General features: G+C 33.6%; 1 pseudogene; it reads right to left on the bottom strand.

Annotated features, from left to right (window-relative positions):
- Positions 1-8,949: 8,949 nt before the first annotated feature.
- Positions 8,950-19,227, bottom strand: LOC114402010 (annotated as a pseudogene).
- Between the last annotated feature and the right edge of the window lie 213 nt (positions 19,228-19,440).

Here is a 19,440-nt window from a genome sequence, read left to right as displayed (position 1 = left end):
GTCTCTTGCCACTTTATTTGGAAAGTTACAGGAACATGAGATGGAATTATTGAGATTACGCCAACATGAAGAAAATGACAAGAAAAAGAAAGGAATTGCTCTTAAAGCATCATCTTCAAACCAAGAAGAAAGTGATAAGGAAAATGATCTAGATGATGATGATGATCTAAGCCTTTTTGTAAAAAGATTCAACAAGTTTCTTAAAGTAAGAGGAAATCAAAGGCGACCTAATTTTAAATCTAAGAGAAGGACAAAAACTTCATCCTCTACTCTAAAATGCTTTGAGTGCAATCAACCTGGACATCTGAGGGTTGATTGTCCCATCTTCAAGAAAAAGATGGAGAAATCTGAAAAGAAAAATCTTAGTGAAAAGAAATTGAAGAAAGCATACATCACATGGGATGAAAACGATATGGAATCTTCTGAAGATTCAGAAAATGAAGAGATAAATCTCTGCCTTATGGCTAAAAGTTATGAAAGTGATGAAGAGGTAACATCTTCAAATAACTTATCTATTTCTTTTGATGAATTGCAAGATGCATTTGCTGATCTGCATAAAGAGTCAATTAAACTTGCAAAGTTAGTTTCATCTTCTAAGAAAACAATTTCAAATTTAGAAAATGAAATTTCAAAGTTAAACAAAGAATTAGATCATCTTAGAAATGAAGTCTCAATTTCTAAAACAAATGAAAAAGTTCATATCTCTACTATTTCTGACAAGAAAATATCAGATTCTTGTAGTTGTTGTGAAAAATATGAAAAAGAAATTAAAGAGTTGAAAAACTCACTTGCAAAATTTTCTTATACTAAAAATAATTTAGATGTCATATTAGGTAAACAAAGATATGTTTCCAATAAGGCTGGACTAGGGTATAAATCTGAAAAACAACAAAAGTTTCATAAAAACTTCTCTACTTCCACACAAAAATATAATACTAGTTCTATCACTTGTTTTTACTGTGGAAGAAAAGGACATGGCATATCTACTTGCTACTTTAAGAAAAATTACAGCAACATTAAAATGATATGGGTCCCAAAAGGATTCTCAGTGTATACTAACATACAAGGACCCAATAAAGTTTGGGTACCTAAGTCAAAAACTTGATTATGTAGGTGTCTTTGAGGAAGAAGTGGTACATAGATAGCAGATGCTCAAAACATATGACTGGAGATGCATCAAAGTTTACACATATCTCTCCAAAGAAAAGCGGGCATGTAACATATGGTTACAACAAGGTAGAATCCTTGGAGTTGGTAAAATAGGTACAAATTCTTCAAACTCCATTGAAAATGTTCTACTTGTTGAAGGTCTTAAGCACAACCTGCTTAGCGTTAGTCAATTATGTGACAAAGGCTATCGAGTATCATTTGATTCTCAAAAATGTCTTATAGAACATAAGCATGACATTAATATAAAGCATGTAGGATATAGAGTCAACAATGTTTACATGATAGACTTAAGCCTAAAAATAGAAAACAATCATTGCTTTCTTAGCAAAGATGATGATCCATGGTTATGGCATAAAAGAATTGCTCACATAAACATGGATCACTTAAATAAATTAATTTCAAAAGATTTAGTAGTTGGTTTGCCAAAATTGAAATTTGAAAAAGATAAACTATGTGATGCATGTCAAAAGGGCAAACAAACTAGAGTCTCATTCAAACCTAAAAATATTGTTTCAACTACTCAACCCTTACAATTATTGCACATGGATTTATTTGGTCCATCTAGAACCATGAGTTTTGGAGGAAATTACTATGCCCTTGTTATAGTTGATGATTTCTCTAGATATACTTGGACATTATTTATTACTCATAAAAGTGATGCATTCCAAGCATTTAGAAAACTTGTTAAAGTTATACAAAACAAGAAAAATCTTAAGATTGCATCTATTAGAAGTGATCATCGGGGTGAGTTTGAAAACAAAGATGAATCATTTTGTGAAGAACATGGTATTGAACACAATTTTTCTGCACCTAGAACCCCTCAACAAAATGGAGTTGTTGAGAGGAAAAATAGGTCATTGGAAGAAATTGCTAGAACTTTATTAAATGATACTTTTCTTCCAAAATATTTTTGGGCTGAAGCGGTCAATACTGCATGTTACATCATGAATAAGGCCTTAATAAGACCCATTTTAAAGAAAACCCCATATGAATTATATAATGGTAGAAAACCCAACATTTCACATCTACATGTTTTTTGTTGCAAATGCTTTGTGCTCAATAATGGTAAAGATAATCTAGGAAAATTTGATGCAAAATCTGATGAAGGTATCTTTCTTGGATATTCATTACAAAGCAAAGCATATAGGATATATAATAAAATAACTATGAATATTGAGGAATCCATTCATGTTACCTTTGATGAATCTAATGCTATCTTGTCATGAAAGAATATGCTAGATGATATTGCAGATTCTTTAGAACAAATGCATATTCATGGACAATATTCTAAAGGAAATGATAAAGGAAACAATGAAGATCCTCCAGAAGAAGTCAAATCCAATGATGAACTTCCAAAAGAATGGAAAGCTTCAAGAGATTATCCCCTTGACAACATTATTGGTGATATCTCAAAAGGGGTAACAACTAGACATTCTCTTAAAGATTTATGCAATAATATGGATTTTGTATCTATGATTGAACCTAAAAATATAAAAGAAGCCATAGTAGATGATAACTGGATCATTGCCATGCAAGAAGAACTGAATCAATTTGAAAGAAACAATGTGTGGAAACTAGTAGAAAAACCTGAAAATTATCCTGTCATAGGAACAAAATGGGTTTTTAGAAATAAATTAGATGAACATGGCATAATTATTAGAAATAAGGCTAGGTTAGTAGCAAAAGGGTATAATCAAGAAGAGGGAATAGACTATGAAGAAACATATGCTCCAGTTGCAAGATTAGAAGCCATTAGAATGCTCTTAGCATATGCATCCATAATGAATTTTAAGCTCTATCAAATGGATGTTAAAAGTGCCTTTCTAAATGGCTTAATTCAAGAAGAAGTATATGTTGAACAACCCCCAGGTTTTGAAATCCCGGATAAACCAAATCATGTTTATAAATTGCAAAAGACTCTTTATGGTTTGAAACAAGCCCCTAGGGCGTGGTATAAACGTTTAAGCAATTTTCTCCTAGAAAAATAATTTTCTTGAGGAAAAGTGGATACCACATTGTTCATAAAGAGAAAACATAATGATATTTTGTTGGTTCGAATATATGTTGATCATATAATTTTTGGATCTACTAATGATTCATTGTGCAAGGAGTTTTCCCTTGATATGCAAAGTGAATTTGAAATGTCAATGATGGGAGAACTAAAGTACTTCCTGGGATTACAAATCAAGCAAACTCAAAGAGGTATATTCATCAATCAAGCCAAGTATAGCAAGGAATTGATCAAAAGATTTGGGATGGAAAGTGCAAAACACATGGCTACACCGATGAGCACTAGCTGTTACTTAGATAAAGATGAATATGGTCAGTCTATAGACATGAAACAATATCGAGGTATGATCGGATCTCTTCTCTATTTATCTGCTAGTAGACCTGATATTATGTTTAGTGTATGCATGTGTGCTAGGTTTCAATCCAACCCCAAACAATCACATTTGAGTGCAGTTAAGAGAATCATGAGATATCTATTAGGTACAATAAATTTAGGATTATGGTATCCTAAGAACTCAACATGTAACTTAATAGGATATTCTGATTCTGACTTTGCCGGATCTAAAACTAATAGAAAAAGCACAAGTGGAACTTTCCAATTCATTGGATCTGCTCTTGTCTCATGGCAAAGTAAGAAACAAAACAGTGTTGCTTTATCCACTGCTGAAGCGGAATATATTTCTGTCGGCAGTTGTTGTGCACAGATTTTATGGATGAAGCAACAATTATCTGACTATGGTATCCTTCTTGATCGCATACCTATTAGGTGTGATAATACTAGTGCCATAAATCTATCCAAAAACCCTGTACAACATTCTAGAACGAAACATATAGAAATTAGGCACCATTTTCTAAGAGACCATGTTCTAAAGGGAGATTGTTTGCTAGAGTTTGTTGATACAAAGAACCAGCTTGTTGATATCTTTACAAAACCTCTCCCAAAGGATATATTCTTTTCAATAAGAAGAGAATTAGGCCTTTTAGACCTTAGTGATTTGGATAGGTAAAGTTTATGATTGATTGATTGTGTTTTGATTAAGTATGACGCTTGTTTCTGTTTAATTTATTTTACTTTTCTTGTCGATATAATTAACTCTTAAGATAGTATAAGTTTTTCGACTTAGAAATAAGTTTTCTTTTAGGAAAAGGCTATTGTTTTGTTCTGGTAATCGATTACATGAATACTGTAATCGATTACACTAGAACAGATGGCCTGTAATCGATTACGGTATTCATGTAATCGATTACCAGTAGGCTGCCTCCACCTGTAATCGATTACCATTACTTGTAATCGATTACAATGCGTCCTGGTCTATAAATACCACGTTTTTCAGAAACCCCTGCACAGCCTCTTCCTCCTTGCGACGTCCCTCTATTCCCAAACCTTCAAACCTTCCTATCTTACTTATTTCTTCATCAAATCGACTCCCGTAACTTGCAATCTTCTTCTTTTTCATTTTTCTTTTGATTTCACCGATTGCAATCTGCAAAAACTCCATCATATGGCAGAATCATCAAAGAAACGTAAGGGTTCATCCACCTCCGCTTTGACTTCAAGATCTTATCGTTCCGGAACCACCAGCGCATCCACAACACCAGTTCCACCCTCCTTATCCTCTTCCACATTGTTTTCTTCCGAAGAACAGCAGATACGATACTCAAACCTTTTCTCATCTCATTCCATTATCGACCCTAAGTTCATAGTATGGAATTCTTTTCTACTGAAAGTTTTGATTGCATTCAAGCTTTTCAGAACTTAGGTCTCATACCTTTCATGTCATTACAATTGCCTGTTTATCCTGAATTGGTTAAAGTCTTTTATTGTAACCTTGAAATTCAGGAAAGTACTTTGATTTCTGAGGTTTTTGGGATAAAAATGGTCATTGACCAATCCCTTTTCCATAACTTAACCCAATTGTCCAGTGACGGTGTACCATTTGAAGGTACACTGAATGACGACTGAAAATTTGATTTCTCTGCACATGATGCCCGCCAGTTGGTTTGCACCAACCATGCGGATATGACTGGACGCCTTCTTGTCGGTTCATTGGCTTTTGAAAGCCGCATCCTTCATTATCTCATTGTGCGTATTTTGCTTCCACGATCTTCCAACCTTGCCCAGGTTTCTGAGGAAGATCTTGTTATCATGTGGGTCTTTCATACCGGGCGTCAACTTGACTGGGCACACTTAGTCAGATATCACATGCATAAGCCATTGCGATTAAATGCTCCATTGCCATATCCACACCTTGTCACTCTCTTTCTTCGCCATTTTCAAATTTCTCTTGATTCTGAACCTTATGTTCCAATCAAGAGATCCTTTTTAATTGGTGTTGCTGTGATTGCTTCTTTTGGTTACCGCAAAGAGCATGATGGCTCTTGGGTCAAAAAGGGTGCTCAACCCGCTGATAATGAAGGCAACCTACCAATGGAAGATAATTCCTCTCTTCTTCGAAAGCTTTTGGACAAGTTTGATGGTCTTCAGACTTTTGTTGGTGACAAGTTTGATGCCATGGAATTGCAAGTCGACATGCGGTTCGATGCCATGGAATCAAGGATCACCAAAGTTGAAGAAGATGTCTCCTTCATCCGTACTTGCTTTGATCCACCACCACCGCCTCCATCATCCTCTTAGCTTATTTGTTATTATTATATTAAGTATTATTAATACTATGTTTTATCGCCGTGTATTTGGCTTTTTGTTGCTCTAGTTATCGTAATCTTGCACTTCTATTATATTTCTCGACTTTCCTTTGGTTGGTTATGACAATGTATGGATTTATTTTGGTTTTATGTTTGGCTCTGTTTAGATATTGATTGTTTTGTTTAATTCTTTTTTTATGTTGCCAAAGGGGGAGAGAACCTAGAACTTGGGTTAGAAATCAATTAAAATCATTAAAGTTAGGCATACATGCCAAAAGATAGGGGGAGTAAGGGCTGTGTGAACGTGCTATCATCTTGTATATAGCTTGTCTTGATTTCAGGGATTGTCATCATCAAAAAGGGGGAGATTGTAGACAAAGGATCAAGCTGAATGTTTTGATGATGCCAAAGGATGTAATCGATTACCAGGGATTGTCATAATTAAAAAGTCTTTTTCAAGAGATTTACTCTCTGGTAATTGATTACCAGAGGATGTAATCGATTACCAGTGGCCAAAAATGATTTACAACAATTATTAAAATTTGAATTCAAAATTTGCACTGTGTAATCGATTACACATATATGGTAATCGATTACCAGCAGTTATTGAACGTTTTAATTCAAATTTTAAAGCTAGTAATCGATTACACATATACTGTAATCGATTACCAGAGGAGACTTTCAGAAAATATTCTCAACTGTCACATCTTTTCATTTGGTTCTTGAATGGCTATCATAGGCCTATATATATGTGACTTGAGACACGAATTTGCTAAGAGTTTTCAGAACAAAAAGGTCTTATCCTCTTAAAAAGCAAAATTGTTTTATCCTCTTACAAATTCCTTGGCCAAAACACTTGTGATTCAATAAGGAATTATTTGAGTGCTCAAATTGTTCAATCTATCTCTTTCAAGAGAGATTTCTTCTTCTCTTCTTTATTCTGAAAAGGGATTAAGAGACCGAGGGTCTCTTGTTGTAAAACAATTCTAAACACAAAGGAAGGATTGTCCTTGTGTGTTTAGAACTTGTGAAAGGAATTTACAAGATAGTGGAACTCTCAAGCGGGTTGCTTGGGGACTGGACGTAGGCACAAGGGTGTGGCCGAACCAGTATAAATCTGAGTTTGCACTTTCTCTTCCCTTAAACTCCTTTATTTATTATTGTTTTATATTCATATTCAAATTGTTCTATTTGAATCAATATTTAAGAAGTTCATTATTAAGGGAATTTATAACTTGATAGAATTTTAATTGGGGAAATAGTTTGTAATATCTTAATTCAACCCCCCCTTCTTAAGATATCTGAGGCCACTTGTCTAACAGTATCTTTATGAATTTCTAAATATAAAAAGCAAGAAAATGTATGAAAAGAAATAATATGTCAAAAGAGAAAATGAAAAAAGTTAAAGGAACTAAATGAAAATGATATAAAATTCCACAATCAAAGCAAAATGCTATATATTTAAAATGTGGTGAATTGAAAAGCATGCAAATGCAATGCAAGTATGGAAGTCAGTAGAAATAGGCAAAAACAGAACACGCAAGGCAGGGAACAGGGAAAAAACAGAACCAAGAGAAATTACATGATCAATCAAAAACCGTGCAAATGGAATGTAAGCAATAACCAACAAATGCAAGGGAAGGAAAAAAAGTTATTTGTATTTTAAACTATAACCTGGTTATTGTGGAAAGCTATTCTGAATTGCATGATTGCATGTGGTCTCACAATTGGATATCTGATCTGCATGAACAAAAGATTTGCCAATGTCAAAAGTTTAAACAAAAAAATAATGCATTGCAAGATATAAACTTTGTAAGAGTGGCTTTTTACTCTGGTTGAAGTGGTGGAGGATGAGGTATTCATGTTGGGTTTTTCTGAAGTAAAAGTATGGTGATTTGATGTTAAGATGATGTTTGTAGAGGAACGGGTAATATGGGTTAATAGTTGAGTGCACTTGATTAATTGATTTATCTTTTCGATGGCATAAGTGGCGGTAGGTTTATGTTGGAAACCGTGTAAGTTAATGGTTGCTTCTTGAATGTGAAAGGCAGTGATGATATGAAGAGCCTCAACGTGAATTGTTGTGGAAGTAACCGAAGGGTTTTTTTCTGAATGGTTTTAGAAGTGATTGGACTTGAGTGTTGTTTGTGGTGTGCATATAATAGTTCGGTCTTAATTTTCTTAATTTTTTCCATGAGGTTTTCGGCTTGATAGATTAATTAATAGATTAATAATGTAAAATTCACCTAATCATTAAAGTATTTTACACGTTCCCGTGCTTGAAGTAATTGCAGTATCAACTCTGTCGTCACCCATATCTTCTCAATAAATGGCCCTGTGAAACTGTTGCGTGTGCAGTTTCTAAAAAATGCTTAAAATGGAGGCACGTCAGAAAATAGAGAAAAATAGGCAAGATAGAGTAAAAAATGTGAAATTCAAACTGAAATAAATTAAAACAAAATGAAAAGGATTTTCTGTGAGGACTGTAATTGTCCCAGAGAGATCAAGTTCCAAAGTATTGTAGTCCACTAATCACTACTACCGCTACTTAGTCAGCCTTATTTATCCTTAGTTTTTTTTATTTATAATGCTATTTAGAAGATAAGATGTTTAACTGATCTAGCATATTTTGCTATCAATAAAACCACGCGCATATATATATATATATATATATATATATATATATATATATATATATATATATATATATATGTGTGTGTGTGTGTGTGTGTGTGTGTGTGTGTGTGTGTGTGTGTGTGTGTGTGTGTGTGTGTGTGTGTGTATTTTTCTCGATGTGTGTCTGTGTGAAAGTCGTGATATGAATGGAATTGTCATTGGTATTTAAAAAATTATAGATTGGTTGTTGTTATTCTTGCTGGATTCTTAGTATTTAAAATCAATGGAATTGTCTGGAAGAAGTGATCACAAAAGAGGAGCACTATTTCAGAACGCATCAGAAAAGAATTGAAATTGATTGTCAATATCAATTGAATTGTATTGAAGGTTATAATAACTGAAATTATATAATGCAGTGATAATATAATATTGAACAATTAATTATTAAAGAATAGAACTGTTTGAAAAAGCATGACAATAGAATTGAATCTGATATTAAACAACTGAAATTTAAGTTTTAATGTTTCTGAACACTTCCTTGTATACTACATTGGTGGTGGAATTCATGCTTTTCTGCTCATCATCATGAATGAGAATTTTTAATCCTTTTGCTGAGTTGACCCTTGACAATGCAACATATAATTGGCCATGAGTGAATACCGGTTTCGGCAAATAAAGTCCAACCATGGATAGAGATTGTCCCTGTGACTTGTTTATTGTCATTGCATAAGATAGCATAATAGGAAATTGTCTTCTTAATAGTTTAAACGGCCAAGGTGATTGTGAAGGAGACATTGACATTCTTGGAATATAAACAGCCAAGCCAACGTTTTTACCTGAGATAATTTCAGCTGCAATTACATGTTTTGCCATCTTTGTTACCACTAATCTAGTACCGTTACATAGACCTTGATTTTGGTCGAGGTTTCTTAACAGCATTATAGGACTTCCAATTTTAAGTTTGATACAATGAGTTGGCAAACCAGATGTTTTCAATGAATTAAGGAATTCAGTAGTGATTGGTTGGAAATACGAATTCTCACTGGTTTCTGATTTATCAATGGAATCAGAGCTTAGATATTCCACGTGGTCACCTATGATTTGCAAAATTACAATTTCAGTGGTTATATTTTTGTCTGAGCAAGTGACAATTAAATAAGTAATGATATAATTACCTGGAATGAAGGATAGCACGTAATCATTGATTTGTTCTACCGTTTCATTTGTTGAGGTCAGTATTGCCTGGGATTTAAAGAATTCAGGATTATTGTGGTGCTGATCTAAGTCTGGGAATGTTGATTTGACTATAGTACTGATTGGATCATCATATTGAGTGATGAGTAGATGAGCAGGAATTTGAATTGTAGCATAACCATCATTTTTATCATCTATAATTCCATCTCCAATGTCTAGAATCCATTTAGCAAATCTGGCAGTTTCTTTTTCATCAACTGATTCTAGATTGTTGTGTAAGCGCATGTTTTTTGTCAAGGTCAATATTTCACACGAATCCCATAGATAGGATAAATTGATTGCTACATTTACAATGTCTGAGCGCGTTCCTCTTGGGATGACCGGTAGTATTTGGCGAAAATCTCCACCAAATACTATAACTTTCCCTCCAAATATTTGATTTGACTTTGATTTATCTGTGATAATATCTCTTAAACTTTGATCAAGCGCTTCAAAACAGAATTTGTGGGCCATTGGTGCTTCATCCCAAATTATTAGGCTTGTCTAGTTCAATAATTCTGCTAATTCGGTGCCTTGATGGATATTACATGTTGAGTCTTCAAAAATTGGTACAGGAATTTTAAATCTCGAATGTGCAGTTCTGCCTCCGGGTAATAATAGAGAGGCTATTCCGCTAGAAGCAACAATAATTACAATCTGATTTTCTGCTCTCAATGAACTTGCTAATGTTCTCCATATGAATGTTTTTCCTGTGCCTCCAAATCCGTATAGAAAAAACATTCCACCTTCATGGTTGTTGACAGCTTGGATAATTCTATGATAAATTGTTTTTTGTTCATCTGCATTGATAGGTAAGCTGATGCTATATCGAAATCAAGATTAATTTAGTCATTGATGGAAACAATTAAGTGAGGGTAGATTCACTGTTATTAATAGAATATTAAAAGCATCAATATAATTTATAATTCGCAATGACCATTTTTTATAAGATGTTAACTGTGACTAATAGAATTTATAATGTATGAATATGTATATTGCCTGTCATGGATGCAAAAAGATGTTCAAATTCTGATCTCGTTTCATCATGGTTGTAGTCGAGTTCTGATAATAGCAAGTTGTTTTGTAGGTACGATGTGAGATTGATATCCTGAGGATATGGCATTGTAGGATAGTCTTTTAGAGATCTTTGGTTTATGTGCAAGAGTTGTTCAATTTCAATCAATGTCAAATTTTTAAGAGTATCATCATTGATCTGTATTTCTAAGAAAAAAAAGCAAGTTGTTAGTCAATAAAAAAATAAAAATGAAGTTGGCAGTGAATGATTCTGACCATTGGTGTGGAACATAAAAAACGTTACAGCCTACCTGAGTTGATTGTTGATTTAGTATATTGATATGCAATGTCATCAACTAGCCAATGCCAACATTGATTCCAAACTTCTTCAGGTTTGCTCATGGCACCTGTTAACAGAATTAATAGAAACAATTTCCTTAGATAATTAGTTGTGCCCTAGTCCTTGGCCTCTCTTATTGCCTCAACATATTCTTTGTCATCTTGTAGAAAGCCCATTGCAAAACATGCTTCTCTATATGTTGGATATTGGATATTCACAACAGTCCTGATATCCTCAAATGAAGTAGGTCCTTTGCAGCTGCCAAGCATCATTCTTAAATAAAACAATTCTCCTATGGTTGGTGCTACCCATATGAGTCTTCCAATGGTATATCCTTTTTTTCTGGGTTGCCATGATCTGTTTCTTTTATTATATACAAATTTTGACACAAATTGGGAATAAGTTAGATTTATGGCCTCATCAAAATCTTTATTAGTGTTCATCCAAGCCAGGAATTTTGAATCTGAAATACTTGATTTCGATAGTACATCATCCATATCATCATGATCTTCATAAATAATGTTGTGTTGATCTGGAAGATGAAAATACAATCTCTCAACAGCAGGCTTTCTGCCATGGATTGGAAAAGCAAATATTCTCCAAGCAGCTTCACAGGGAGAAACGTATCTGTGATATAGCTTTGTTAGTAAAAATAATAGTGAGATAATAAATTATGCAGGTTAAGATGAAATTACCTGCAATCTAGATATTCTTTAAGTTCATCATTATGAATATTTACATTTTGAGCTGCATTATCGCTATCAGAAAGCATAACAGCAGTCACCCTGTCATAGCCTTTGTTTATGTATTTAAATAAATATTTGATTGAAGTACTTTGATTACACCATTCAATGTTTATATGAGTCCAATATTTTTTCAATAATTTTGGATTGTAAGGTACTACATAGTTGTTATCAATGATAACACCATTCTTTGAAATTGAATGACCATTGTTTCTTCTACGATAGACTGGATAACCATTTGAATCCAAAAGAGTCTGAGGCTGAAATTCTTTAGGATAAAAACGACTGCATTTGCCTTCTTTCATACATGGAGAGTTGGGTTGTAAAATTCCGCATGGGCCATCTATCATATGGTTCTCCACCAATCTGTAGAGTTCTGGGTCATCTTGATGGGAAGGTATTTCAGCTTATATTATCTGATCAATGTCAGTTGAAGATGGATATTTATTGTATGGATGTAGAAATAGTAATAAATGCACGTGAGGGAGTCCTCGCTTTTGAAACTCTATAGTATGCATATTTGTGATCCACAAAAGATAAAGTTACGATGCCAAGTATAATTTTGTATTTCATATCTGTAAAAGTGTTGGTTAAATTGTAATATTTTAGCTATTAATATCTACGTTATAGAACAAAGAAAAATCTTCAAATGACCAACTAATATTTGTATTTAATTTAAGTATAAAAACTGATGACCAACTAAACTGTATAAAATGCATATGTGTGATTCACAAAAGATAATCTTATGATGGTAAGTATAATTCTGTATTTCATATCTATAAAAGCGTTGGTTAAATTGTAATATTTTAGCCATGAATATCTGCTTTATACAACAAACAAAAATGGCCAAATGACCTAGTTATATTTGTATTTAAGTATAAAAATGATTGTCAACTTACATGCAACCACTTTTTCCAGTAATTGACCCTTTGTTAAGTCTGACAGCATGTGTTCATATTTTAATCTGAAAATTCGTGATACAATATCTGGCCTGTCTGTCATTTTGAGATTCAAAGGTGAAAGTAATCTACGAATTTCAGGCCAATTTGGATTACAAGTTAGAGTAATAAAAAGATTTGGAAAACCAATATGACTGCATATTGCCATACCGTCAAAGTAAAGTTGATCCATATAATGTGGGCTCCCAACAAAGGTTGAGGGTAAGATGACTCTTTTTCCCTTGGTTAAGCCTTTAGCTGTTCCAGTATCCAATGAAGTTTGTAAGCTAGAATACTTATCAATTCTAAGCTTCTTTTGGTTGTTTCTGATATAGCTAAGTCTTTCAGACTCCACCATGGTATAACCTTCAACAATGAATTGTTGAAATAATTTTCGAGAATGCAATAAAGTCTGTGCTTCATTTGACCTGGACTGAAGTCTATAAGCAAACCACTCTCTCATTGTCAAACGGTTTCGCTTTCTTTTTTTGCTGGATGAAGTACAACGATGAAGTATGTCAGGTCTATATCCGTTTTCTCCATAAGGAAATAGTAGAGGATACTGTAGTGGTACATAGCTAGGATGAAGTTCATGGATTCTTTGTAATTCTCCATTTTGAGTTTCAACAATAATGTCTCTTTTTGAGTCTGGATGAAAATCGCCAACAATAAGTGCAGCAATTTCCGGAACATTAGGCATATTATATACATGGCCATCTTTTCCCCGAGCAGCTATTAGTTGCAATTTGATATTATTGGCTTGATCAGCTGCCAATCTATCTCTGGCCATTCTAAAACTTTGAGCATAAGAATTGTGTTGATGTAGCATGTGACTTAAAGCTGAAACAATATGATTCTGAATTCTGGAATATTGACTGAAAAAACAATATTTAAAAATATTGATAAATGCACAAACTATTGAAAGTGAATGAATACTTTTCTCACTGACAGAAATAAAAGAACTTCTACCTCATGACATTAATTCTATTTTGCACTTCATTTTCTGTGTCAAAGATATATAACTGTGCAAATTTGGGTTTTTTGCCAGGCATTGGTAATAGACTGTCTATTCTATGGCATGGTTGCCCCTGTATTCTGATCGTAGGAGGTCCTCTTGAATTATTAATTGTTTTATCTAGCTTAATTCCAGCAGAAGTAAAGGCAAACATCATGTTGTATGCTCGCAAGTTATGTTGATAATTTTTACTATCAATTGTATCATCATGAAATAGAAGTTGTTGTAGATATTCAGGTAGATTTTGTAATAATGGCAATTCAACTTTGCCATCTCCACAACATAAACTGAACCTTGGATTCTCAAAATTCTTATTTTTTGATATTCTTTCATCGTACCACATTTGTGCATTACAATAACTACATTGGATGAGTTGATCACCAAGATCAGAATATCCTGAAATTGTTCAATATCATAGTACAATATCATGATCAGAATTTTGAATATTAACTTAAGAATATGTAGAGTAACATCTGAAACTAGAAATCAGAATTATAGTCATTACCTTCAGTGTTGATTACAGGCTGATTAGTTGGAGATTGACAATCCTCGAAGGGAGTCATAAAATTAGAGCCTGAACCTGCATAAATTAGAAATATATATAATAGCAATATTTGAAACATAGCAGAAAAGAGCAGTAAACATTTTTTTTCATTACCTTGTGTGGATTCAGAATTTTCACTTTCTGATGAATCAGAAACAATCACTACAAAATAGAGAGGAAAGAAAAGAAAATGTGATTAAGGCAGCTAAGTAAATTTATTTCTTGCAGAACATGATATATCAGATGTCTCACTATTATATTCTTAAGTGCAATTAACTGTTGGTTGTGAAGATGACTCAGCATGACCATGTCGCTTCTGCTGCATAACACGTTTTCTGTTGGTCTTCGCTTTTACAGAATCACATCTCTTTGCATGTTGATAGTTCTGCATGTTGAAAATGACTAAAGGCAAAATTGAGTTAATTGTGAACTAAATAATAGATTCACATTGAAACGAAGATCCAAATACTTGTTTAAAATGTGCAGAAACTACAATAAAATTAGAAGATGGAAAAAATTGAGGATGAATCATTTCATTGTTTCTTGATTATAGCCTGACTATTAGTGGTGACATAAATTAGAAATACATATAATAGCAATGTGTAAACCATAGCAAAAAAGAGGATGAAACATTTTTTTCAGTACCTTGTGTGGATTCAGAATCTTCACTTTTTGATGAATCATACGTAATCACAAAAAAATAGAGGAAAAACAAAAGAAAATGTAATTAAGGCAGCTAAGTAAATTGATTTCTTGCAGAACATGCTATATGAGATGTCTCACTATTATATTCTGAAGTGCAGTTAAGTGTTGGTTGTGAAGATGACTGAGCATGACCATGTCGCTTCTGTTGCATAATACGTTTTCTGTTGATCCTGGCTTTTGCAGAATCAGATCTCTTTGCATGTTGATAGTTCTGCATGTTGAAAATGACTAAAGGCAGAATTGGGTGAATTATAAACTAAACAATAGATTTATGTTGAAACGAAGAACCAAACGCTTATTTTAAATCTGCAGAAACTACAATAAAATTAGAATATGGAATAAATTGGAGATGGGGGACTTCATTGGTTATGGATTATAGGCTGGCTATTAGTGGTGGAATTTCCTGGATTAGATATGTTTGCATGTTGCCAATTCTATATATTGAAAAAGGCTAATGATAGAATTGCCTAAATTGTAAGGTAAAGAAATGAGACCAAAGGTAGATGACATAGCAAAACTATGATGCAACATCAACAGCTAGCAAAATTGGTAATATAGAAATCATGACACTTGGTTTCGGCAAAAATTGAGTTTTGGGACTGTTGCAAACTTGCAATGAAAGATATTGTCTATTTAGGACTCTGGTGGCAATCTAAACACACAAACCAAGGCCATGATGGAAAATAGGTAAGGTAGAAATGATCATTGTTATTGGCGGAAATATTGACTTTTGTAACTGCTACTAAGCTTGCAATGGAAGACATTGTATATATGTTGATGAATTTTCCATTCACTAACACAAATTTGTTTAATTTGTACGCTCAAATCTATTAGCTGATATGTTCAATTTGAAATATGAAATTTCTATTTTACATCTTTTATTTGGCATTATATAACCTTGTCCAGCACATTACAATTTTTTCTTTGATTTCTCTTCACCATAGATTAGACCCGTTTTATATAATTCTACTTTGTTGTAGTTAAAATCAAGATTAAACTTGCGCAAGCCATCAATGAAATTAAAAATTGCAACTGAAATATCGAACACATGATTTTAGCAAAGCAATGATAGCTACAAAAATGGAGTGATAACATTCATGGCAGACACATTCCAAATAAGGAAATACGATGTCATTTAAAGAGAACCTCCATTGAGAAGGAAAACTGAAACTAAAAATTTAACAAAATCCTCTGCATGCTATTTTTTTCTTAATCTGGTTTTTTTCCTGTTATTTTCAGGCAATTCAGATGGGAATGGAATTCATTAAGCAGTTAATCAACAAACAGATTAAAAACGTGAGAATATCGAGTAGCAACATGATTGCCAACGTAGCTATAAATTTTCCTCCTTGGTTGTTTTTTAATATTTGATGTTATTTGAACAGCAATTTATCTCGTTCACTGTTTTTTTTTATTTAGGCTAACTTCGCCATTAATTTGTTAGAACCATATAGACCATCAAAGCTATGGTAAACAACAATTCAACTGTATCGAGGACAACCAAACAAAGAATACAACAAAAATCAATTGCTTTCGATGTCATATTTAATATAAGAAAACTTCCAATACTACAGCAGGAACACAATATGTACAGATCTAATTTAGAACGTCTAAAAACATGAATCCAAAAAAACCGATTTTAAAATGTGCAAATGCACTGATAACAAAAACTACATAATTATCTGCTCAATATGCCAATATTTTAATAGCAGCATGGAAACACAACAATAAGAATCTGGAATCAGCTAAATCAGCTCCTATGAGAATGTCTTGTTAATTTGTTAGACGATAGTTGGGCTAGCGAAATTTGAGAGCTCCCTAACCCATCATCGGCTTCATTAGATGACATCCGCTTTCTGGGTGTTAAAGGTAACCCCGCAACTGGATCATGGTCAGTTGTGACAGACACAAATTGCTGCATAAAGCATAAACTGGTAAATAAAAAACATATAAGATATCAATGTTCATGACAGCAACATTAACTCACACATTCAGCATGCGTAGCATCATTGCAATCAACATTGGAAGGATCTATTTTGGAACATGCCTGCACCATATATAAGTTGATGATAGTCAAACTCATGAATCATATCACCATGACAACAACGACTAAAATAGATATCAGAAAAGAACACCTCACTATCAGTCAGCATCTCCAGAACAGCATTGATCAAGTCCAGGTCTTTTGAGTATTTAAGTACAACTGGATTTTTTAATCTTGATTGAATCCTGACCTTAAAAGCAAGCACATGAACCAACAATTTGTCAAGTGCTTGAGGGGAAGCATTCAAATCAAGATCACCATCCTGCCAGAAACAACACATATTCACCAGCTGCCAGTTACAACTCAAAGAACAAAATATAATACATAAAATGAGAAGCAGCATATCATAAAGCATGAACATACTTCAATCTTGACCCTATTCACATCAGCCGTTTGGCCAATCAACTCAGTACATTCACGATCCCAGAGCAAAAATTTGCCACTCTCATTGTTTTGTGTAACCATGACTTCAACTCTATACCTACCAATTTAGATGTCAGTCAAAAACAAAATACTGAATAAAACATGTTAATGCACTAAAACTCCAATTACCTTAGAACAGGCTGATCATTATCCTTGCCACATCCACATGTGAATGGTCCTGTTTGGATGTCAGTTTTCCTATGACATTGAGCACAGGCTGGATAACACCATGAATGGTTATCCATGACTATTTTGCTAATAGTCCCCACCATAACACAAACAACGTCCTTTTAAAAAACCATAACAATCAAATTGCCAACAATAAAATTCCATTGTTAGACACATTAGCTATAATATATGAATGCGAACAAATCTAGCCAAACTCGACTTCCAACTGCAATGAACATAAAATAAACACAAATAACAGGTCCACCTCAGAAATGGCATTGATTTCTAAAATAGTTTTGGCTTCAGCCTTTGAAAGAAACGAATCCTTTGATGATAGCTGACTTCCCCCTGAAACTTGTGAGCTTGCTTGATCGCCAGGTAGCAAAACTCGACTCACCTCAACACCTAAATCTAAAAGCCTAAGCCAATCGAATAAATAGAATAAAACAACAGAAAACAGTCAAGACGACTGTCACACGAATTTAACAACCACAAAGCAAAGATGATAAGCAAAATACCTCTCTTTAAATCCCTGAATTTATAATATAGGATCATTAATCAATAGTTTTGACGCCTTGAAGGAATTGCTCACTAAAGCTGGATAACTTCCTGTAAATGCCAACAACAGCAACAACAAAACTCAGCTATTGAGTATCCAAATCAACAAATAAAATATCATACTTACCCTGTGCATCTTTTATTCTGGCATGCGTCAATATAATAACCATCGGCCGATCCCCACGTTCATTCAAATAGGATAGGAACTGAGCACAATAATTCTCCCAAAGTGTGCAAGACAAAATTTCACCACTACAACAAAGAAACAACATTATATCCATCACCTCATAAGGATAAGATAGACATAAGATCCATGCAAAATGAAAAATAGAATTCTCGACAATATAAACTCTAAATAACCAAATATACACAGGAGATAACAAAAACTGTGATTAACCATAACCTCAAATCCTTCATTCTAAAAACAACCCTGATATTTTTCGATGAAACATGCTGAAAGACCACCTGATCAACGACCCCAATAATATCTTAAACCACCAGAAATGAAAATAAGTCATCGGAAAAAACCCAAAGAAGTTATGATCAAAATGAAAGCACAAATTGTGACTATACTCACCAACTAACAGGCCAGACACAAAATTGCCAGCAACAACATTTGCAAATTCAACAAATCTAAATTCCTTAAAAGGCGGTTCATGCAAATCAGCTTCTCTAACAACCGTCACTCCAATAAAAAATAACTTGTACTCATGTTCGAACACTCTAAATTGACCATCATTCTTAACAACTTTGAAATTATGCATAACATAAGTGCAATTCTCTTTCAAATCAGCTTTCCAAGACTTGAGGTGATCCGATTTACAAATAGCATGAATTTGATCACCCTGAAATATGGAAACTATATAATCAATAAATGACATCAACAACAATCCAACAATCAAATAGAGAGCACAAAATATACCTCAGAATCAACAAAAACCATTTCCGCTTGCTCAGACTTGTCAGGAGTCCCAACGAACCAAAGATCGGTGATCCTAACAGCAAGCTTAAGCGTTTCTTTTGATCCATCAATAGACCTAATCTTGTTAGGAATCCTCGCCATAAAATTACATAGACCCGCCAATTCTAAATGAAAAATGTAATAAATCCAAAACCATGCAAATGCTATGTAAAGAATGATTGTCAATTTAGAACACAAAATAATGCTAACAAAAAATAGAACAGCAACACAAACTCAAATAACACATGCAATAACATTTCAAATGAAAAAAGTTAAACAAATGCAATCAGCAGCTCGCAACTTGCTAGTGAAAGA

The sequence above is a fragment of the Glycine soja genome, chromosome 20, assembly GCF_004193775.1.
Source record: "Glycine soja cultivar W05 chromosome 20, ASM419377v2, whole genome shotgun sequence".
Classification (NCBI taxonomy): Eukaryota; Viridiplantae; Streptophyta; class Magnoliopsida; order Fabales; family Fabaceae; genus Glycine; species Glycine soja.
The sequence above is the reverse complement of the archived record's forward strand: the minus strand, read 5'-3'. Positions and strand labels throughout refer to the sequence as shown.